Genomic DNA, 23,736 nt, shown 5'->3' with positions numbered 1-23,736 from the left:
TTCTACAGCCTCAGTCAGTACACTCTCAGGTGGCTAATGCAGGCTGAGCTGACTCAGTTCCCCAAACTGAAGGAGTCCATCATTCTGTCAGAGGTAGCTGAAATTATCTGATAGGGTCAGAAGTTATTGAGGAACATATATAAAGTGTGATCACATAAGTCATGTTTCCATAGGAACCGGCTAAAAATACATCTGTATGAACACTCAGCACATCTATCGTGATGAGCTATTATGTAAGTAGGATTTTTTTCCTCAGCAAGAGCATTGCAGATGCTTGTTAATAATTGGTGGTAGAATTTACAGACAAGTTTACAAGTCTTCATGTGTGCAATTGGCTGTGTGCTTATTACGTTGTCTGCCTTCACTCCTGCTGACTAAAATGGGAAATTAGGAGAGCATCCTTTCTCAAGGCTTAAAAACATCCAGAACATGAAAAATAGCCTGAGGCTTAAAAACTTCCTCACCTGGTAAGACAAACAGGGTTCTGTACTAACAGTCATCTAAATGTGAGTGTTGTAACTATAAGTGCTGTATGTGAAAGGTGGAGAGGAAAGCTTGGAGGCCTGTATCTCATGGAAAGTGTGCCATATTGCACCATGGCAACATGGGAATATTTGCTATTTGCAGGTAATGAATCTCTGCGGAGCAGGAAATTGTCACCAAATAAATCATTCACATTGTAAATACAAATGTTGTTAGGATCCAGATTTTTGTGGTGTGGTGATTTAGGTTGGATGAGATGAAACAGAGGAGGTATTTTTACCATAAGGTGATGTATGTTGTAACATCATGTGTTCTCCATGACCAAGTTGAATTTCTGTGTTTGTAACTGCTTTTGTCATTGATTTTAGAAGCCACTTAGAAATTTCCTATTTTGCCAGCTAAAAGATGGGACTAGATGATGGTTAGGAAAAAAACCACCAAAAATATCTGCCTTGAAAAATTGCATAGAAGTGTCTACCTCTGGACTTGTCAAAATCATTCTGTAGCCTGTTATAATAATTTTTCCCAAGTTCCAGAATTTATTTTCTAAGTATCTGGAAGCAATTTTGATCCTGTTCTCATTTTCTATTTCATTTTCCTTCAAAATCATATTAGGGTTAAACAATAAAGCTTAGCATCAGAAGCTGGTTTTGGTTTGCTTTTTTTTAATTCAATTTTTAACAATAAGAAAAGCTAAGACTGTATATGTAATAGTAAAACTTAAGAAGTGTACATAATGTTGTACCATGCATATTGCTCCAAAGAGGGAGAAGGAAAAAGTCCATATGTCCTCTGAACCTCAGAAAATAGCATGTCACTGGACAAATTCTGAATTTTGATTATTAGCAAATGATGAATAACTTACCGACCTGGAGTTAATCATCAAATATATTATTTAAACTAAAAATGAATAGAAGAATTCAACATTCTGTCTGTGGACAATTCACTGATAGAAAAGAAAAAAGGATGAAATTAATCAAATAAATAATTCATTGTAAATCATTTGGTTCTAATTATAACAAGATGCTAAAAAATAGATCAGCTTCTCAAAGCATGGCAGAGTTCTGCTATGCATACATATCACCACAAATGCAGCTGTCAAAGTATAATCCCTGTTTTAATTGCTTTTGGTTCAGGACAATAGTCAGGTACAGGAGTGGTAACAAAAGCATTGACCTACCCCATTTATTAAAAGCTATTTTGTTTGCTTGCTTGCATGACAGAGCATCCTGAGCTAGTGCTTCTGCAATGTGAGAAAGACCAGCTTGGCCTTCCCAAATCCTCAAAGCAGAAGCCTGCATAAAATTGAGGTTTTATGACCTTCTCTCTCACTGACTGCCAGCTCAGAGGTCTGTACCTCTCTTTTCTGAGGGGCTAGCTAATAAAATGGTGAAGAGCAGGCTTTTCCTGGCCCTCTTTTTGTCCCTCATGAAGAAGCCCTTATTGATGCTCCTGCAGGACAGTGGCTGGCTCTGGGTGTAGCAGTCTGCAGAGAGGATCCTTTTTCTGGCTGGTGCAGGAATCTTGCCAGAAACATTGCTCAGCAACCCAGGTGCTGATGAATTTTAGATGGAAGATGAGGGAGAGGCAGCACAGAAACAAATGAGACCTGTATGGCCACGTTTGTTCTAAGGCCTCCAGAACAGTCTATCACCAGGCACTTCAGCTTCCTGAAGTCTTTGACAGCTGAGAGCTGGGTTTAGCAGGCTATACTAGTCCCACTGTGCTTCTGCCCATGGGTTGGATCACATGATCCTTGAGGTACTTTCCAACATGATATTCCATTCTGTGATTCCACTCCCCCATCCAACTGAGAGACCAGCAGCATTAAAAATCCTGTACCAATGAATACGCAGTGGCCAGCATTTATTAATTTTTTTTTTAAAATTTCACTTATCTTCCTCCCTATCAGCAGAACGAGGAAGTCTTCTTCCTCGAGGTTTTTGTTGTGTTTTCAAAGCAAGTCAGGGTTGGATGGGTTCATTTGCAAGAGCTGTGTTACCCAGCCAAGGACATCCAGTGTTACACCCTGCACTCACAGAGGTCCTAGCTCGGTTGCCAGTGAAAGAAGGGCAAGCAGTTGGGGTGAGAAGATGAAAGCATTTTTCATGAGATATCTGTAGAGATTTTGAACAAAACAGCTTTTATTGCTGAAACAACTTTTAGGGCAGCCTTGGAACAAAGGCAGGAGAGAAATCCTGAGTGTGAAAATAGCTGACATGAACTGGAGCATCCACTTAACTACAAATGGTGCTTTTTCTAGAAAGCCAAAAAGTCCCTACCCTGTCAAAATTGGAGCGATAGTTGGAAATCTGATATGCTTCATGGCTCAGTGAGTTCAGTATTTTTGAATATTTGTGCAGCCTCTTGGATTTGTTACATCATTAGTTCAGGCAACAGCTGGATGTCTGACCCTGTGACCATGCTGCAAAAGTGTCCAGTCCTTCAGCCATGAGAAATTGCTGAAGATGCTAGTTTTCTCTGCTGCCAAATAATAAAGCAGACTGCACCTTGTGTGCAGTACCTGTAAGATTATTGAAAAGTAAGGGGGAAGAGCAAGAAGAACATAAAGAGGGTTAAAGTTGCCTTTATGTCATCTGTGCCATATCATACTAGTAAAAAATAAAATCCTTAGAATAATACCATCTCAAATGTTTTTGCATCAGCATTTTCTCCTCTGAAAATATATTAGAAACAGCTTTTGCATGGTCCTTGTAAAATTTACAGTGGCAGAAAATTGCTTACCATTAATATACAATAATTCTTTCTTTTTTTCCCCTTCAATTTCAGATCCCTAAATACTATACAATAAACCCCAATATGCTGGTGATACTGGGATTTTTCTAATGTTAGCAATTTTGAATGTACTCACAATGTTTTTGCCTTAGTGGTATGAAAGCAATCAGCACTGCAGAACAGGAAAAAAAGAGACCAGTACCACGTATTAGTCAGACTCAAAACATGACAAAATTCAGATTACCCCATGCTGAATACAAATGGGGTAGAAATGTTCAGAAACTGCAATCAAATAGCTTTGAATGTCAAACGAAATTACTTTGGGAGTCTTCTAAGCCCTCTTCTTACAGCACACTGGAACATAAATCCCCTACTTTCATTTGATTAGTCCAAAAGGCTATAGGATGTGTTATTAAATCTAGAAAACATGACCAGAGTCTTAGTCATTAGCATCACTGAACACACAAATTCCTTTAGGTCTTTATTTTTTCTCACTCTGTATGTTTTAAATGGAGCATGATCAGTGAACTTTTAAAATCAAATTATACCTGAAACTCACGGACAGTTATAAATAATAATTTTTTTTAAAGAAAATGCTTTGGGAGGTGTTTAATCTGCTCAAATTGAGTGTCACAGCAAAATAAATACATGTTTTAATATTAATGCATATTAGAAACTGTGGATAAAAATATTTTGTTCTTTGTAGATGATAAGAATCTTTGGTTGACAAACTTCCCTGCAGTACAGGGGAGCTATAATCAGCTTTGACAACAAAGCTTTGATGTAATTAAGTTACGGAAGTCTGCACTTAATGAATATTTGCAACACTGTGCACATTTTGTTTTTTTAAACCTGGGAAAATGATAACAGAGAGTGAAGACAACTGTGCAAAAATATTGATATAAACAGTAATAACAAGACCTTCAATCCCAGAAAACACCTCAGTTTCAGCAAGGATTTATGCTTGTGCCTTAGTTGTACTAAATTTAAGAATGAGCATAGAACTAAGCATGTAGTTAAATGCTCTCCTTGCAGACCCTTGAGTCTGCAAGAAGTCTTTGCTTTCCTCTTATGGCTTCTTTTTAAAAGAGGTGTAACAGGTCATTATCATAACTGCATTGGACCATGTAGCAGAGTATCTTGCACTGGGCAGACATACAGGATATGACAACCACAGAAGTACAGGGCAAGCATTTAGTCCTTGCTGGTAAACTCTTCCAGCCTCCAGTGGTTTGAGGTCCTCAGCTTGGCATGATGTCTTGATGTTTAAGAGCCTTTGATGGATGAATTAATTAATTTTTCCCTCCACCATCTTTTTTTTGAGCAAATTTTTACAGATTTGTTAACAAATTCTACAACTGAACTATGAGTTCTTTGTATTGAAGGTGCATTCTGAAAACTTTGTTTGATACCTACTAGCTTTTGTACAGGAAAAAAAAAAAAGAGTAATTGTTTCCTGTTCTATTTATGCCTTCTGCAAGTTTTCCAATGCCTCCATCTCCATCTTCGTGATCTCTTTTTTTCAAATTGAGGAATCACCATGTGTTAGTTGCTCCTTGCTTGGAAGCTGCGCCAAAATTTGCACCTTTATTATGTTTTTTTGTGTCTCTTCTAGCTCAACTGATGTTTTTTCTGAGATGTGTGGCTCTTAAATGAGCACAGGAATTAAGATGTGGGCATAATGGTCCACTGCTTGGAGTCCCTTTAAATTCTTGGCTAAACCAATAGTTTGAATGACATGTGGTTTAACAGATAATTGATTACAAAATGGAAATACTGGTCTGTGTGATGGAAAAAAGAGGAAGATATCCTGTTAGATCCCATATTGCCTCATGAGTCTCACCAGGGAAGATGTGATGCCCCTTTTCATTGCAAAGTCCATGGCGTATTGTGCCTGACTGCTAATTTTGCACCTGTGTGGGGTGCAGGTTTATATCAGCAGATGCTGTGGAAGTAAGTGGCTTGAACATTAGCTTCAGGGTCAAACTCTGCAGTTGTTGGTGAAGTAAGCATAAAGGAATGCACCTTCTTGAGCAAGTCTTCAGGACATGCTTGACATGCATTCCTAAAGGTCCCTCTTAAAGATCTACCTCTTAAAGATCTGTGTGGATGTCTTACAGAAGTCTGTTGTTGTTATAGTAAAAGTGTAATTTCTGTACTATTTTGCACATGGATTCTTTACTGAGGAAGCTTATTTTTGATTTAACATACTCCATTTACATCTGTATCTTTGTTGAGGCTGTGACTATAACAACAATAACAACTCATTGATTCTATGGAGTGGTTAAACAAATGTCAGTGATGACATTTCCACAAATACTTTTTTTTGGTGGAAAAATAGTCCATATTTCCAGGAGTGAGAAATTATCTAGTCTCAGAAAAGGACACTATTATTATTTCTAGCTGCAATACAAACACAGTATTTTATTCAAAACTCTTTTTTTTTTTGTTTGCAAATAAGTGTTAGGGTGAAAAGGAAAAATAATAGCACCCAGAAACAGGCCTGGCTCTGTCTAAAGATACTACTGATTCTTTTATTTCAGTTTATTTGTACTCAGAGCACAGGTTCTGTTTGTGGGAAAAAAAAAAAAAGAAATCAGCACATTTCCCTCCAACCAAGATTTATGTGTATGTTGCAGTTAGGGCAACAGATTGTCTCCAATTTTAGCAAAGTTTTCATTTAAAGTTGCAAGTGTGTGTACACCTCTACAGTATCTGACATCTGCTTGATATACAGATATAGATATTTGTTTCAACACTGTGACAGCAGCAGAATTTTTTATTTTTTAAAACACATCAGTGCAATAAGATGACCTTAATTCTGATTTGCCAGTTACAGAGATTTTGAAATCAAGGGTTTTCTGATTTGTTTGCAGGCCATTTTCTCTAGTCCATACCAGTTTCTTCTGAAACTGGTCGTATTTCTGTAGGGTGAAAATTTTATTCAAAGCTGCTAAGCCCCTTTTCCCTTACTTCCTCCTCTTCAGGCCTTTCAAAGTTAGGACTTCATGGTTCCCTGCTATTTATTTACTGATTAGTGAAGGATATTTGGTCTCAAGAGGTCATACACTCTAAAATACAGGATAACCTGTGTCTGAGCCTGTATAAACATGCTGTAAAGCCCTCAAGTGCCTACTCCTCTCCAAGCTTGCTAGATGTGCTTCCACATGATACAGCTTAGAGCCCATTTAAGTCCATCCATGAGCCAAATGATTTTCCTGTCCTTACATCAATTTTTGCCCTGAAGGGCATACACAATGCCAGGCAAAGCCACAAAATAGAAGAGGATTTTCAACAGCTAACTATGTTATGATGATAAGATGCAGCCTTTCGTATATATTTTCTATATAAACTTGTCTGGTTTATGTAATGCTTCCTGTGCTTTTAGTGAGTTGTGACCTGGTGGTGTTCTCTCTAAATTACTATGAATGATTTCATTTTTTTACCTTATCTTCAAGTTCCTGGCATTGTTTATTTCTCCTGATTTCATGAATTCCATGTGAAATGTGCCAGTTCCTCATATTTGTGACAAAATGATTATTTTTTGGTCTTTGTAACCTTTAGGGTTTTGCACTGCTCCTGCTGTCATGAACACCTCATGCATAGGTCCCCCTGCTTGCAGATCCTTTTTATTTTTCAAAAAATGTTCTCTCTCTTACTAGAATCTGTTTTGAACAGCAAGGAAGACCTGAATAACATCATGGCAAAAGACAAAGGCAAGAAAGAAATGCCAGAGATAAGTGCAGTTCTGGAAAAGTTCTAGAAACAAAGTTAAGAGTCAAGGTCATTTGTGATGTCAGGGGAAAAATATGTTTTCTTACACATGAATTCGGCATTATATGATTATTAGAGGATAATTCTGCTGAGGACTTGAGTCTTGGATACTTTTTTATTTGTCTTGCAGTATTCTGCAGCATCTTGGTGCTCCAGAGCTCTGGCCAAGTCTTGAAGAGAGTCTCACGAGGTACAGATTTTTTGGGTCTGGACGCAGAGATAGTTCAGACACTCTGGAAAATTTGAGTCTTTATTGAACTGTTTGGATGGAAGCAGTTAATCTTTCTAAACTGTGTAATGCTCTTTCCCTTTGCTTTGTTTAGTTTGCAAGTTTTTTGAGGCCGGCCTACGTGTGTTTGTGTAACAAGTGGTACAGAGGGCTGTAGTGTCAGCTGGGTTCCTATTTCAGCAATTCATGATTAATTTCACTATATCTTCAGAACAATGATGAATAGTCAGTCCGCTGAAAATGCACTATCAAAGTGGTGCCCTATAACAGACACATGAATTTCTTCACTAAATTCTTCTGTGTATGGTGGTTATAAGAAAAAGAGGGATTCTAGTTGACATTATTTTGACAAAATTTTGAGACAAAATTGCCCACTTCTGGAGATTTTTTCACACCACTGTGTTTGCTGACTCCTAAAAAGGGAAACAGGAGAGGTGTGTTTAAGAAGCTATTTTACAAGTGGCTGCAATTTGCTGCCTCTGTTCTTCCTCTTTCTTCAGCCTCCACTCTTGCTGGGCCATTCCTTCCAATGCTCTGATGGCGCAGAATTTTCTTGGGACTTTTTTGAATGTAGCAACTCAGGTGCATGGTCATGGTAGTTCCATGTACCCAGGTGCCACCATCTCACGGTGTAGAGAATATGGAAGGATGATAAGCTTGCTTAAATATACTTTCTGAGCATTCGATTAACATAAACTTTTCTATCTCTATTCAGCACTGGTGAGCCCACACCTAGAGAAAGGTTCATTGCTAGGCTCCCTGGTTCAAGAGAGACATGGTCTGAAAAAGGTCAGTGAAAGACCATAGAGATGATTAAGGAGTTGGGGCATCCCTCTCACATGAAGAAACTAGGGGTGCTGGGTTTGTTCTTGGAAGACAAGATTTAGGGGGATCTCTTCAGTGTGTGTATTAATACCTGAGAAGGTAATAAGGGAGAGCCAGACTGCCTCAATAGTACCTTATGACAAGACAAGAGATAATGGGAAGAGGTTGAGTTACAAGAGATTTCATCTAAGCATAAATTTTTCTCTGTGAACACTGGCACAAGTTGCTCAGAGAGGTTGTGGAATCTCCATCCCTGGAAGTATTCAAAACTAGACTAGACATGGTCCTGGGCATCCTGCTGTAGCTGACCTTGACTGAAAAGGAGGATTGGACTAGATGATCTTCAGAGGTTCCTTCATCCCTCAACCGTGATGAGATTCTTCATATTGACCTTAAGTTATCATAGAATCAAATAACATGTTGAGTTGGAAGGGGCCCTCGAGGATCATTGAGTATAACTCTGGTCCTGCCCACGATGTGCCAATGTGCCTGAGACCATTGTCCAAATGCTTCTTGAACTCTGTCAGGCTGGTGCTGTGACCACTTCCCTGGGGAAGTTCCAGTGTCCAACCACTCTCTGGGGGAAGAACCTTGTCCTGATATACAACCTAAATCTCCCTTGACTCAGCTTCATCCCATTCTCTCAGGTCCTGTCACTGGTCGTGAGAGTGAGGAGATTGGCACCTGCCCCTTCACTTCCCCTCAAAAGGAAACTGGAGTCTGCTACAAGATCTCCCTTAATTCTCCTATTCTCCAGGCTGAACAGACCAAGTGACCTCAGCTGCTCCTCATACAGCTTCCCCTCAAGGCCCTTCACCATCCTCATGGCCCTCCTCTGATAGCTTAGTGTCTATTTTTTATAATGTGGTGCCCAAAACTGCACACAGTTGTCCTTAAATGGCTCATTAAATGAAACTTGGCTCTTATAAAAGGAAAATAGAAGTCTGTGTTGCTTCCTATGGTTATATAATGTGTTACCAAGTGAAAGGCTTAGTTCTAGTGAGTGTGGTTTTTTTGGTGCTGTAACTTTCATCCTTTTTCTGAGGACTTTCTTTTCCTTCTTTAATTATTTTGACAAATTAGGGAAGGCTTTCAGTAGAAGATGAAAATTCTTCTCTGCTGTAGGAGAAGAATCCTGGGCCCAAGTGCTCAAAAGTTTTGCTACCATATAAGTTTTTGTTTTTTACCAGATAAGTTACCAGATAAGCTCATAAGTTTTGATACTCAGATATATGTTTAAGGCTACAAAAAAGAATCATTCAAATAACAGAATTGCTCAGAAACAGACTAATAGAGTGCATTTTACTCTTGTGCTCCAAGTAAACTTCTCCCAGCTATGGAGAGAGGAAAGTGTTGAAGTCCCACCACAGGTTCATTTTATCCTTTTAGCTCAAAATTTACCAGCCCTATTTCAGTTATATCAGTATTTACTAAAATGGTCACCTCCATAAAGCCAAGTATTCAGCTTTTCAACATTTTATAGTGCTTCAGGTATATTCACTGATTAAGCCTCTCAACATCCCTATAATGGCGATGAGTTGGTCTATATTGCAAATTAATAGCTAAGGAAGTTAATAACTCAGTCACACAGCTTTTTTATTTAAGCTTCAGTCCTTTGACTTCTAATTACATGCTGTAGCAACCATACTATGCTTCCCTGTTAGGGAAAGTTTTTTAATGAAGAGCTTTATTCCAGGAAATGTCTTGTTCCCCTCCTGCTGATCAAGGGAGCTCTGCTGGATGGATTTTTGTATCAGTGTGGTACAAATGATGGATTTTACTCTGAGACAAACTTTGGAAGGCACACTTGAAGTCTGATTGGCAGAAGGAAAGGATTTGAGTACATGTGGCATTAAATGAGGGCAGCAGTTGGTCAAATTGTGTGAAGCGCTGTCATTCATTTACTAAAGACTTACAATGAAACAAGAAAATATGCTGGTAGCAGCACCTGGATACCCTTTCCTCTTGCTCCCCCTCAAATCCAGGATTGGACATATTCAGCAGCCTTTTTAGCTCTGTCTTCCTGAGAAGATAATCTGCACCCATGGCTTTCTTTCTATGTGAGGAAGGATTTGAGTTGTGGAAAAGGAAATCCTGACAGTAGGTCTGAGAGGGGCAAGTGTGCAATATTATGCCAGCTGGTTTAGCTCTTGGAATGATTCAAAGAAGCCTTAAGATTATTCTAATATTTTCCAGGTCAACTCTGGCTCCAACAGCTGCTCCAGCAGCTGGAGGTCTGTGGTTGTGAGCTGCTGCTGACATTTGCCTACATCACCTCCACAGGGAAGGAGAACAATATGAGTTGGTGTTTCTGACTTTGTGGTGCATGAATTTGCTATGCAAGGAGAATCTCCTGCTTCTCAGCCAGTGTGGCTTTATGGCCCCTTTGGGCTGCTGTAGAGGTGTACATTAGAGCCCAAATCTGTGCTGAAATAAAGCAGGAGATGGCTGCTACTACTTGTAAAGGCACAGCTAATTATTTTTACTCATTTCCATCCTTGCTTGAACTCAAGGAGTTTACCAAGTCAGTTCCACATTTTGCACCCTCTATAAAGATATATGGCTGAGAAACATTTCCAGGTTTTCTTCCAAGAAGCTTGCAGCCTCTGTGAAATTGTGTATGACTGCTCAGATATGATTTTCATCACAGTTCCTTGTAAAAGGTGGTCAGATGTGTGACTGTGTTGATACAGATGTTTTTACTGTGTAGTGACTGTGGAGCAGGACCTGGGTCAGAAAGGCAAAGACCCAAAACTTTTTCTCCAGGGCCAGATGCATCAGACACTAAATTAAAATTTGAATACTTCCATGCGTGCTTTTCTCTCAGAATGCCGACAGGACACTTTCTGATCTCAGTGTCATTGCAGCTTATCTGACACAAATTCTCACTCTCTGCTACCAGGCAATGTCTCTCAGGAGACCCATTTCATATTAAAAGATTGGCCTCTGCTCTCAGTAACCTCAGTATAAATCTAGAATAAATTTTATATTGTCAGCAACAATTATACATGTCATTCAGGGCACAAGTTATGGATACAGGTCCTGCCTGAAAGTTGATTTAAAACTGTGATGATTAGAATGTTTCTCTCAGTGCCTGGTACAGGTATTTCCCATCTGCTTAATTTTTGGCATGGGCTCATTCTTTCCTTTGTATCTTTTCATTCTGTGGTGCAAAACCAAATTTGTGTACAAATGCTGAGTATGACCTGGCCATGCTCATTTCCATCCATTGTCTTGCATCTGAGCAGACTGTCCATCAATAACTGTGACCTTCAGCAATTTATTTCTTCACCTGACTATATTCATGTGGATGGCATATGTTGAGCACATGAATACTACTTTGGATGGCTCTTATTTTAGCCATAGATCAGGAATAAAGTTGTCCAGACTCTCTTTCAAACTCTACTTTTTGTCCAATTAATTTGAAAACATACAGTTATTTCTTAAATGAAGAATTAGCGCCAAAAATGAACAACAAAAAAACTTAGAGCAAAACAAGACCGCAAAAAAAGGTTCATGAAAAATGTAAAAAGTACAAACTAATCTGAAACTCTGTTTCAGATTTGCAGATTCTGTGATAACCCTCCTGGTTTTTATGTCTGCCAAGGTTACTACCAAGCTGTAGGAGCTCACTGACTAAACCTCTGTGAACACTGTGAATAAACCACTGTGAACGCAGTCAATTCTCCCACTATATCACAATTACAGAAATAGAGGCACTAGGTAAGTTTATGCCAGTCCTCTGGGAGCATTTAAAAAAAGTTTAATAGCCCTTAAAATTTCTCATTTCTAACCTGTCATAGGTTTACCTCATGACTGCTCATTTTGCTGTGTTATAAAAGCAGATAGAAAATTAGATTTCTGGCTCAAGATCCCACTAAAACCATCATTCCTGTTTAAGTCAGCAATAGCCACATAACATTTAAGCCTGGATAGTAATTTCTTTCTGCATCTACTCCAGCAACAGAGCAACACATTGCATGGCATGAAATGCTTCTGGTCTAATTAGAAGAGCTTACAAAATTCCGCATAAAGATTATCTGAAAAGATCACTGGAAATAATAAATAAGAGGAGTCCAATTTCCCATTCTAGGTATCTCAGAAATGAGAAAGGCATCTTAAAATATGGATTCTGTTGATAAGATCATTAAATAGCTGCAATGATTTTACAGGCTTTGAACCCCAATGAGGAACTTCTGCTGTGATTCACAGGAAATGGGGGTTTTTAACTGTCTGATACACTTCCAGTCTGGTAGCTCCAAGTATCTGGATCCTGTCCAAATGCACCTGAGCACAGCACCTGTTGTGGGAAAGAGCTTAACAATGCACATAACTTTAGGTACATTAATTATCCCCCCCTTTTTAGAGAGCATTACTGAATTGAGGGAAGTGTCTTTGAAATGAAGGACATTCATCTAAGCCTTGTTGGATCAGAACAGAAGTACCCAATATATTTTGGGATTGCATTTGTGAAATAAGGACTCATTTATAGTTTCTTTACATACATGACTGAAAACATAAACCCTTATTAGTTGATTCAGTAGTCAGTGGAGAATTTTGGAAACTAGCCTATAAAATCACTCCTGTTGGGACGTTAAACAGCTATTAAAAATTGAATTGATTAAGGGTTCAGTATAGTTCCAGAGAAAGGTGGTTAATGGTTTTAATATCTGCCTTCTCAATAGGTTGACAAATCAAAAGAAAAGCCAGCTGCCGGGGAAGCTGCATTCAGAGAGTGCATTTTAACTTTTAAAAATTGAATGCATTGTCAAATATATCAGCAAATTAGCTGACAAATGGGGTTTATTTCTCTGTAATTATTTTCCCTGCTTTGTTCTGTACCTCTTGGGTGGCTCCTGTCCAACTGAAGCAAAATGCATGAGCAGAAGAACAGAGAGGCTGGGAAAAGGCAGAGATCATTTTAGGATGAGCAGAGAACTACTCCATATGAGCCCAAATTTGGGGCATAAACTGAATGTACTGTAATGGAAGGGTCAGTTTTGGTTTCTTATTTTTGGGGGAGTAGAAGAAAAGTTTCTGGTCAATTGTCTCCCAGCAAAGCCTCTGTCACTACTCCAGGAATCCAGCAGTAGACAGCCTCTACTTTCCAAAACACCAACAGAGCTTTCCACTGCTCCTCCTAGAGGGGATGAGCCACCCTTTAAACCATGTCAGAAGCTGAGTTCCCATAACTGTAGCTGTGATTGATGGCATGGTCGTCTGATCAGCAGGTCTAGGTTTAAAAACAGGTCATTAAGTCTTAAGTCTACAGGGAGACATGATCTACTACAAATCTCTGCTTACCTGGGATGCTAGAGCCAACCTGAAGTTCTCTATGTACTCAGGAATCTGCCCTTCTGCATTTAAGTGGGAGATTCAATCTGATGAAAACAAAAAAACTAACACACAGTCTGCATTGCTGACTGAGTGTTTTACACCTGCAGAGGATAAAAACTGAAGGAAAATTTTCATGAGGTCCCTTAAATACCATCCTCTCACATAGTTTCATAAATTCTTACTACACTTCTCTGAGAGTATAAGTTAAAGACATATCTTTGGCCTTATATCCTGTTTCAAATGATGTTCTGGTTGACTAGGTAACCTATAAAAGTCCTTCCAACCAAAACTATTCTATGATGTTGTGGAGTGACTTCTGCATAAAAAATAGCCTTTAACCTTAATTGAACAGAATCATAATTAACCCAGGGTTAAAATTCAGACACATTTAGACCAAAGAGGAATCAAAACTGGACAAGATGGAGGAGGTAATGCTGAAGAGACATTAGAGTTCTTTGAATATGTTTTATGGCTATTTTAAGTCCTCACTTTTCTTTTCCACGATGGGCTCCGGGAAGCCAGGAGTGATCTTGTTGAGGTACAGGTTGTACACTGTGGGAAGGGGTGGTTTTGGTTGGGAAGCTCCCCCCAACTCAAATCCTGTGCTGGTGTGTCTCTGCCTGCTTTAGCATGGTTTCTTCTGATGAAAAATCTCTACCTTGTCTCACATTTTCCCTTCCTCTGCCATCTTTTGAAATCTGAGATCTGTGTGTTTTAAGGTTTTGCTTTATCTGTGGTTTTTTTTTCTATTCTGTTAGTTATTGCACCCAAAACACAGCCAGCAAAGTGGAATGCTTTTCACTTACATATATTTCACTACTCATCTAAGAATGAGTGGGTTCATGGCCAATGCAAGTATCCTGCTCGAGAAAAAAGGTCTAAGTTTTGTTCAGTGCTGATGCTAAGTGTCCATCCAGGGTATAACCAGCTCTCACTGCCACTTCTGTAAGTAAGAGTATTCTTGATGCTAAAAAAATGAGAAATTATTTCTTGCTTCTGAAATGTAAAAGAAAATGAAAGCAATTTACTTGCAGGGTGATCCATAATACCAAAGGCCTTTCTGGCTGTAAGTCAGACTGAAAAGAAGCCTTATGCAGTTGTGTTGGGTAAAGAATGCTACAGGATCATTGCAAGCAATAGTAATATAAGACTGACACCCCCCCCCCCCCTTGAAAGGTTTTAAAAAATATCAAACTCTTCTCACAACATCTTCCAAGCTACTCATAATCTGCTTCTCAGCTATTATCTGCTCAAATTGATACTCATGCATTAGATGATTCAGTACATGTAACATCACAGAAGATTATGTAAGATAAATCTTTGTAGAATTGCTATAATCAGATGGTATATTGACTATCACAAATTGAATAATTTGTAACAAGCTTTTTTTGTCTGTCTGTTTGTTTGTTTCTTCCTTTATTTTTTAGAGCCAAAGTACATCCATTCCTGCTATGGTGTCTTATTTTCTGGTAACAAGCATATTTTTTAGCAGGATTAAAGTCTCAATCTCACCTGTTTGATTTATACCACGACTTTATCAGGGTACTTCAGGTACTCATAGCAGTATTGAAAATTCAGCTGGTTCAGAAAGAAGAGCTGAAAAAGCTGAGTAAAAAGGAAAAGAATATTCTTTTTGAACTCTTAAACATCCACAGATTTCAAAACACCAGCTAAGTCCAACTACTGTCAATTGAGTTGGGAATGCCAAAGGGGGAATGGGAGGGAAATATTATGTTTTTAAGAGCAATGCATAGAGCTATGGGACTGGAAGGGTCCACTTGGGCTGAGGCAAATCTGTTTTGCAAGTATTCAGGTCATGTAACCATGCCAAGAAGAGGTTCACATTGCACCCTAAAACTAGAAGGAGTTTTTGTTCCTTTTTGAGTTTGTTTTACTACTTCTCTTTTCTTCTGACCTCTGTCTTAATCTGTGATCGTGACCGATTGATGATTTTCAGTGCATGTATTGTCCTTTAGATCTTCACCTTTCCTAGAAGGTGTTTATTCTCTGTTATGCTTGTGGACAGCATTTGTAGCTCCTGAAGCCTTTGTTTTACTTCTGCTCACATTCTTTTGGAAGATGAAGCTGTTCATTTCCTTAATTAGCCTGATTACCTGCTTGTGATTCAAATTTTTTTTCTGTTTAAATAAGACTGCCTGGAAGTGTACTGCAGTTGGTACCTCTGTGACACCTATGAGCTCTATAATGGCACTAATACTTTCCTGTTTCTACCAGAAACACATTTTACCTGCTAACAACAAGGAGTGTATTTACACTTTCCATCATGGCTCAGTCATCCTGTCTTCCATGAATAACCCTCAGGCCTTTTTCCCTGTCTGTCATCACTGACTAATGAGTTCTCAGCTCAGAGAAACGCTTCTTGTTTCTAGTCTGTAAGTGCAAGCTGATGCCACTTTTGTACTAGGCAATTTGATTCCATTTCCACTACTCCTGTTCTTGAATGTCTCAGGTGCTTCCCACGCAATATGCTAATGCTCATCTTTACCAATGACATCCCTGAGCAAATGTTGTAGCTCAGTCCTGTTTTTAACTGAAGTTTTTATATGAAGATATGAGATGTGAATGGTTCATGCTGGTTTTTCAGCTACAGCCATGGTCAGCTCCATTTTACTCAACAATTTCCATTTAAAATGCATACCACTATATTTCTTCCACTAATCTCTGTCTTTTCCTGCTTAATAAATATTTTCCCAAGTGACATTTCATCAGATGCTTTTCTCAAGTCAAGTTTGATGAAGGCCCTGCATTTATTTCACCTATAAAGTCACCTATAAAAGAAAACTGGTCATTTTATTTTATGTTGTCATCCAAACCATGTCCCTGATCCTTAACTCTTTCATGGGCTCTTTTTCCTTTGTCTGCTGCTGCTACTGGCAATATAGATAGACCTAAATGTCTCCTGGCAATACAACTCATCCTCTCATTTAAAAAATCCCTTGCTAATTTTTAAAACACAGTGATGTCTTTTTATCCCTTTAAAAACCTGATTTCTGTCTTTTTATAATCTGATGAAGGTTTGCCATCAAATCCAGGTTGCAGGAAGGCTAGAAGCCATGATCCTTTACAACAGAAATGTGTTAGGAAATAAAAGTCAAGTTCTCTCATTTTTCAAAGTTGAAGGTTTATTTAGGCTGCCACATGAAGTATTTGTTTTCTACCATTGCCACGTGAATGCTTTCCTACACCTGTGCCTCAGACTGCTAGAAGGACATTAGCTAATTATCCAGCTAAAAGACACCCGGTTGTGAAATAGATTATTTTTTTCTTTGTTTTTGTTTTGTCTTCTGATAAGTTTCAAAATGAAACACGGAGGCAGAAGACTAAGTTTGAAATAGCATCTGCCTAGGCTGTGCTTGGTTTTTATCTAGGGCTCTACACACCAGCCCTCCTGAGCTCCTAAATTCATTCTTTATTGCGAAAGAATGAATGTTAACACTACCTTTCATTTCAGTCTTGACATTTCAGCAAATTTACCTCTCTGAATCACTAACTGAACTCAACAAAAGGTTTTTATCTGCTGATAAATTTCCATCTGAGAGATTTAAAGTTCCAGATGACATTAGCTCTAGCTCAATGATGTTATTAAATTCTCACCTTAAATCTCGCATACGGAAAGCTCTTGTCAGGTCACATGAATGAGATGATTGCATTAGTCATACTACAAGAGTGATACTCATTCCACTAAGTTCACAGTATTCAGTCTGAAGTTTGATCTATGAGAGGACACTTCATATCTAACATTATATGATTTCTTTATATCGTGGTGTTTTTACTAGTTATATACTTGTCAATGCAATTTATACCCTCTTTGCTCTATGGTATGCAATCCTCAGTATACTTGCTGCTTTTGTTAAGATGTGATCTGCTACAGTAAAAAGAAAGACCCCATGGTTGGTTTATTCAAGACATTTCTTCTGTTCATAGTTCAGCTTAAAACTAACTCTACACTTTTGAAGTACAGTGTCCCTGAACTGGCCTCTGAATTGCAAAAACTAAATTAGCATGAATGACATTTTGCATGTGGGAATTTATGCAAGGTTCTACTTGTGAAAAGTTTAAACACACCAGCTGAAACATTGATGAATTATGAATGATTATAATTAAATGGTTTTATTTCTCCATTGTTTTTATTTCTTTTCCTATTTTTTCTGGCTTCTCTTAACCCAGTAGTATCCAGATGGTTTGGGATAGCAAGATTTCTGTGTGTGTACATTGTTCTTGAAGCAAACTGGTGCCATTGACTAGATCTGGGGATTAAAATGAATTTATCTATGGATTAAGAACTCCATATGCCAGTTGTAGTGGGTGTTATGAAATAGGAATCAGCTAGCTACAGAATTCCTAATATACTTATGTGCTTTTATAGCCTAAATCATCTTAGTATCAGAGCTCTTCAGCAATTTGAATACACCTACAACACCCGTGTGAGTTAAAAGGGTTATCTCCTGATTCTCCTAACGGGATAACTGAAAGTGCAGGAAGATTAAACAGCTAAGTCAAAGCCAGTAAGAAATCTGCAGCAGTCTTAAAGCTAAAAGACAGTTCTCTGGGTTCCAGGTCATTGCCTTGAGCAGAAAGTTGTTTCTCTCTCCTTGCATAACAACCTTACTGAAACCAGCAGTGCACCTCCCCAAGCATTCTGTGCAGGAGAGCTCCTTAGGCAAGGCAGAGCAGGGAGGCAGTTGCCTCTTCTCCCTCTTTTCACCTGTAAATCTGTTGATAGCTTCCTTTGTGGAAAATCACAAGTTGCTTTGCAGACTTGGATTGTGCCTTCCAGCCCTTCTGGTAATTAGAGGAGGTTTGCAAGTAGCAATGTTTTATAGCTGGTGAAAAGGGAAGATGTTGTGCTTGGTCATTTTATCACCATAAAATGAAGTGGCATATGAGCCAGGCATAGACTTTGGCCTTCCATGAGGTTGTCCCACGTCTCATCTGTCAGATGAGGAACGGCTGATGGAGCTGGGGTTGTTTAGCCTGGAGAAAAGGAGACTCAGAGGTGACCTTATCACTCTCTACAACTTCCTGAAGGGTAGTTGTAGTCAGGTAGGGGTTGGTGTCTCTGTCCTGGCAGCAGCTGACAGAATGAGAGGACACAGTCTCAAGCTGTGTCAAGGGAAATATAGGTTGGATATTAGGAAAAAAGTTTTTCACAGAAAGAGTGATAAAGTACTGGAATGGCCTGCCTGGGGAGGTGGTGGATTCACCATCCCTGGATGTGTTTAAAAAAAGACTGGATGTGGCACTCAGTGCCATGGTTTTGTTGAGGTGTCAGGGAACAGGTTGGACTCGATGATCTTGAAGGTCTCTTCCAACCTTGTGATTCTGTGAACTCTGGAGGAGACCCCACCTCACTGGTCATGCCAAGGAAACAGCAGCAAGGCTCAGCAATGCAGCAGGAATCATGCAGTTAATTAAGATTTGGAGATGGTTTAAGAGTAGTTTCTTACGTAACATTGCAGAAAGCAACATTTGTGTTGCCTATAATTCTCATAAAATAGTGATGGCTTTGCTTTCTCTGAGTTCCTAAACTCAGCTGCCCCAGCCTCCTGTTAGCATGTGGGCAACACCAACTTGTAATACAACCTTTTTTCCATGAAGCATGAAAAAGCATGCTTCTTTTTCAGAAGCATAAAAATTGTATATCTACATATACCTGTGTCACATTTGTGAAGTGAAAATATAGTTGAATTCTGTGCTGAACAAAAGCAGATATGTTCAATTTCGTGTCTATTTTAATGTTACATGTTCCAAACAAAAACCACAAGGAAATTTCTGGGAGTCCTAGGCCACCACCAGATGTGCCTTTCTGGTGCTGGGGCTAAATGCCTGCTTCAGCAAGGAGTATTTTGTGTCCAGCCTTTCTTTTCATCTTACCTTTCTTCTTGCTGTTTAAATATTTTTCCCTTGCTCTTCCATATTCCCATTTCTTTCCAAGATGTTATAATAATACTAATATAAAATAATTTTGATGCATACTACTGGCTTATTCAACATATTTCCTATCAGCCTGGGACTGTTTTTCCTGAGTTTCAATCCTCAGCTGGAGTACTTCTCCATGTCCCACAAGTGTCACTGTCATATCTTCTGGAAAAATCCCTTCGCCAGGATTTCTTCTCCTTGGAAGCTGAGAAGCCTCAGAGAAAAATGAAAACAATAATTACCTGATTGCTTCTCCCGTGTTTTGCTGCTTTGGAATGTGGTTGGAGATTGTTTATCCAACATGAGCATTATTTTTACATAATGACCAATCATGGTCCAGCTGTGCCAGGACTCTGGAGAGTCATGAGTTTTTTATTAGTATCTTGTTAAGCCTTCTGTAAGTATCCATTCTCTATTCTTTATTATAGTTTAGTATAGCACTCAAAATATAATATAAATCATATATCTTAATAAATTAGCCTTCTAAGAACATGGAGTAAGATTCTCAATTCCTCCTTCATCCTGAGGACCCAGCAAATACCACACATAAGTCTAGGTTTCACTCCCTCCTGACAGCCCAAACTCTACTTTCTGCTTTAACCTGATGCAGGGGAAAGACATAATATTTGGTACTATTTTCCATCACTGTTACCCCAAAAAGTGGGAATTAGTCTGTCTTTTCTTCGTTTCTTGCCGGTTGTGGCTGAAAGGGACTGTCCTAGTCTTTTCTGTGGACCCTCGTTGCTGATAAGGAGCTTCCCTTTCTTGTAGTGCAGTGCTGAGATCAAGGGGTGATTTGGACCATACCATGGGCTGGTTCCTGCGACACCCTCCACATTCCATGACCCCAGGACAATGCCTTTGCACTGTGCTCCAACAAGAGCAGCCAATGCTGAGTGCTCCAAAATACCCTGTGCAAGCAGGGTTAAAAGGCTGCTGCTGCCTTCAGAGCAGTAGTGCAGCGGTGCTGGCCCCACAGGATGCCGTTTCTCCTTTGGCCTATTTTGGCTATGTGGACTGTGAGCCAAATGGATGAGGTTTAGCCTTTGTAGATGAGCAACCTTGTCCTTGGGATAGACCCAAACCTCTGCCCTGTGGTGGTGTGTGAAGTGACATAGGCAATGGTGTGATGTGCCACCAGTCTCCTGCGTATAAACCTTGTGCTTTCAGGCTTTTTAGCCTTCCTGGTTGCTCTCTAAAGCTTTTTCAGCTGAATGTACTGGTATTTATTTACAGCTCTGCCTTGACTGAGTTTTATATTATTCCTTCACAGGAAAACACATTGTTCACAAAAGCAAGGGACTAATAGCAGACTGGAGCTAAACCTAGTAAAAGCAGGTGTTATGCAATTTGTCACCACATGACTCTGCTAATGCATCTTTAGTCCAGGACTGCGGTACCCCTGCCATGTTTTAAAGTGCAGAAAGATAAGCGTACGCTGTACCCTGGAGTGCCTTAGTCTATAAATGTAATTCAGAAATATGAGAAACAGTGCTCTGAATCTGATGGCCTTTTTCAACACAATTACAGGAGCAGCGTGAGGTGTTGAACATTTGCAGCAAGGGTGCACACAGCAAACGGGAAGTTGGATGTGCAGGCTGTTAATTCAAGCCTAGATAAGCTTCTGACTAAGAGGGTTTTAATTTGTTTTTTACCCTGATATGATGCTTGTACGGTAGCAGTTTTACTGAAAAGAACCTATTACAACCTATGCTCATCTGTAAAGCCACATTTAATGAGAAGGATACCTCACAGCTTTTAATGGGCCTCTACAGACTTCAAGGATATGAATCTAAAAAAGCCTTGAATATCAAAATGTTTTTATTTGGCTGCAGATGAAGACACTTTAATGTGGAAAAAGTTGTGCGCCCTTTGAAATGAAATGAAAAGGGCAACAGATGAAAAAGAGTATTTTCTCTCAAAATACAGAGAGACAGAGACAGAAAAGGCATTTGATCCCTTAGTGCCTCATTTCTGTCTGTCTTTGTGCTTTCAGGATCACTTTCACAGAATGCACCAGGAATATCACTCCAATGCTCAGTGTTCTCAAACTCCTGCTGAATGAATGGTGATGGAAGACTTTCACTACTATGGAAGAGAAGCTTAATTCCAGGAGTCACAGGTAGGAAAGCATATGCCTAGGCTGCAGCCTCCAGATGCATACCCTCAGTCCTAAATCACGTTGACAAAACAAGCCAGGCAAGGTTGTGCTGACCACTAACAATTTTTCAAATGGCTGAACGGTGACAAATCATTTCTCTAGTTACCCACTAAGACCTCAATGAATAATCAGAGCCTGCAATAAAGCCTGGAAATCAATAATCCCTGGCTCATGAATAGTTAAGGACTAGACAGAGGATGGGCAAAGCAAGCATCAGCAGATGCACCCTTACTGGGAAGGCACAGTCTCCATAATTTCATGAGTATAGAATCAGAGGAAGATTTTTTTCTGATATCACCCAGCAACAGGTGGTTAGCTGGTGCATGTGACAAGTGGATCTTACTGGTGTATTTGGCTCTCTGTTTCTTAAGGGTATAGAAGCAGATTGTGTGAACAGATAGATGGAGAAATCTGTTTTTCATACATGGTTCCCTTTGATCTTACCTTTTGGAAGTATATGATGTCTAAGCAATTTTCCTGGCAATGAGTTATGACACCATCTAAGGAGAAGGTTTTGGGGTAGGCTAGAGTCCTTTGATCTGTGTGTGCAAATGAGTGCTCATACAGCTGGATGGCAGCTCTTTAAAGTAGCACCATCAGAGAAACACAGTGCTCTTGCTCACTGTATATATGAATGATTATCTTAGTATTATTACTTTGAGAATTTTTTTGCCCCCCTCCCATTTTGTATTCAGCCGGGAGTGTGAGAAAGAAGATATTTTCTTTGCATTCTGATGGGGAAAAATTCTCAGGACTGGTTATCCTTCAGGTGATAATCAGTAGCAGAATGCTGGACCTGATGTTATTTGGCTTTGCTGCCTTTTTTCTGATTCTACAGGTTGTGTATCTCCCAGCACAGTGTATGCTTGACCAGGCACTTTTTTCTACAAAGAGCACAGATTGTGTACCCTGGGAGAAATCTCATCATCAGCCCCAAGGACTGTAATTTTCTCATCTGTAAGGAATGTGGTCCATCCAGGCACTGCTACCAAGCATGGCAGGCTGTCTCCCTTTTCCTCTCATGCACTTGTGTTGCTAAGCCTGCATCAGGAATACTTATTCCTGCAGTCTTGTGCACAAAGTGGTAACAGAAATGCACTGAGGCAAGCAGAAACACCATGTAGTCCTCAGCATGACCAAGCCCAAGCTCTAGCTCCTCTTCAGAAACACTGAACTCAGATGGGCTGTGTCTATCTGCAATTTTGCTAATATTTTGGCCAAGGTTTGGATGATTCTTTAAAGGTATTTTATTCAGCAAGAGAAGCTGAACCTGCCAACTTTTGCCCTTTCTCAGCCTTGTGGGACATTCTTCAAGGCCCTGCAGACTTAAGGGTTCATACAGTTAATTGTCCTGGTTATGGCTCATTCTACACAGCTTAAGGCTTGAACCTGTGCTGGAGATACAGGTGCAAAGGAGAAAGGACATGCCTGGTGCTGGGTAAGGGAGCTCCTGCCTCTGAGGATATCCTCTGTACATTTCTGCTTCAATCAATCCTTCAGATATTGCCCTAAAGATTACTTGCCTTCTTTTGCTATGCCCGGTAATCCCAGTGTTTAACAATGAAGGATGCTGTTCCTGGCTGTTACTAATTAATATATTTTAACCTGTCAATAATTAATGTGGAAATTGGGAAGAATAATGCCGTGGAGGCTGCAGCCTGAGATCTGCTGCCTGGCAACTGTGGATGTGCATATCCGTTATATCAGGAAATTAGAAACTGGAGCAAGAACTGATCTGTCTGACATTTTGTAAGATGATATAAACGGGCCCACTCGACAAACACTAGATTTATGTGAGGGTATGAGTGATATGTGTCTTGGGAAAAGATATTATCTCTCTTATGAAGGTGCAGTTAATATCAGGCATCAATTAAATATAGTTCATTAAAGCCTCTGGGTAATCTTATTTTTGGATGAGATCAGAGGAGCAACTTACAAGGACTGACAGAGGGGTTATCTTGGTAATAATCTCCACTTTTGCATCTAGCATCTCTCATAGGATGAGCTAAGTGAAGTAACATCTAGACTGTAACAACAATAACCTTTTCAGATGGAGACTGTGCAGTGAAATTTAATAGTGGCTTACCATGTTTGAAGTAGTTGCATTAGATAGGTTTATTGAGATATGCCAGTAGTGCTGATATGAAAACAGTTGGTTTATGCACTCACTCCCTGTCCTCAGAGGGGTAGATTTGCCTCTGCCATATTCATGGGGTGTGTCTTTGTCTAAAACATTTCATTTGTACACATG

General features: G+C 39.5%; 1 long non-coding RNA gene across 1 annotated transcript in view; it reads left to right on the top strand.

Annotated features, from left to right (window-relative positions):
- Window positions 1-250: 250 nt before the first annotated feature.
- LOC143694120 (uncharacterized) overlaps window positions 251-23,736 on the top strand; it is a 267,052-nt gene continuing 243,566 nt past the window's right edge. The window contains exons 1-2 of the long non-coding RNA XR_013182349.1: window positions 251-467; window positions 21,321-21,446. This is a non-coding gene — a long non-coding RNA (uncharacterized LOC143694120). The remainder of the gene's footprint in view (window positions 468-21,320; window positions 21,447-23,736) is intronic.

Source organism: Agelaius phoeniceus, chromosome 1 (genome assembly GCF_051311805.1).
Source record: "Agelaius phoeniceus isolate bAgePho1 chromosome 1, bAgePho1.hap1, whole genome shotgun sequence".
Taxonomy (NCBI): Eukaryota; Metazoa; Chordata; class Aves; order Passeriformes; family Icteridae; genus Agelaius; species Agelaius phoeniceus.
This window is presented reverse-complemented; position numbering and strand designations above follow the sequence as displayed.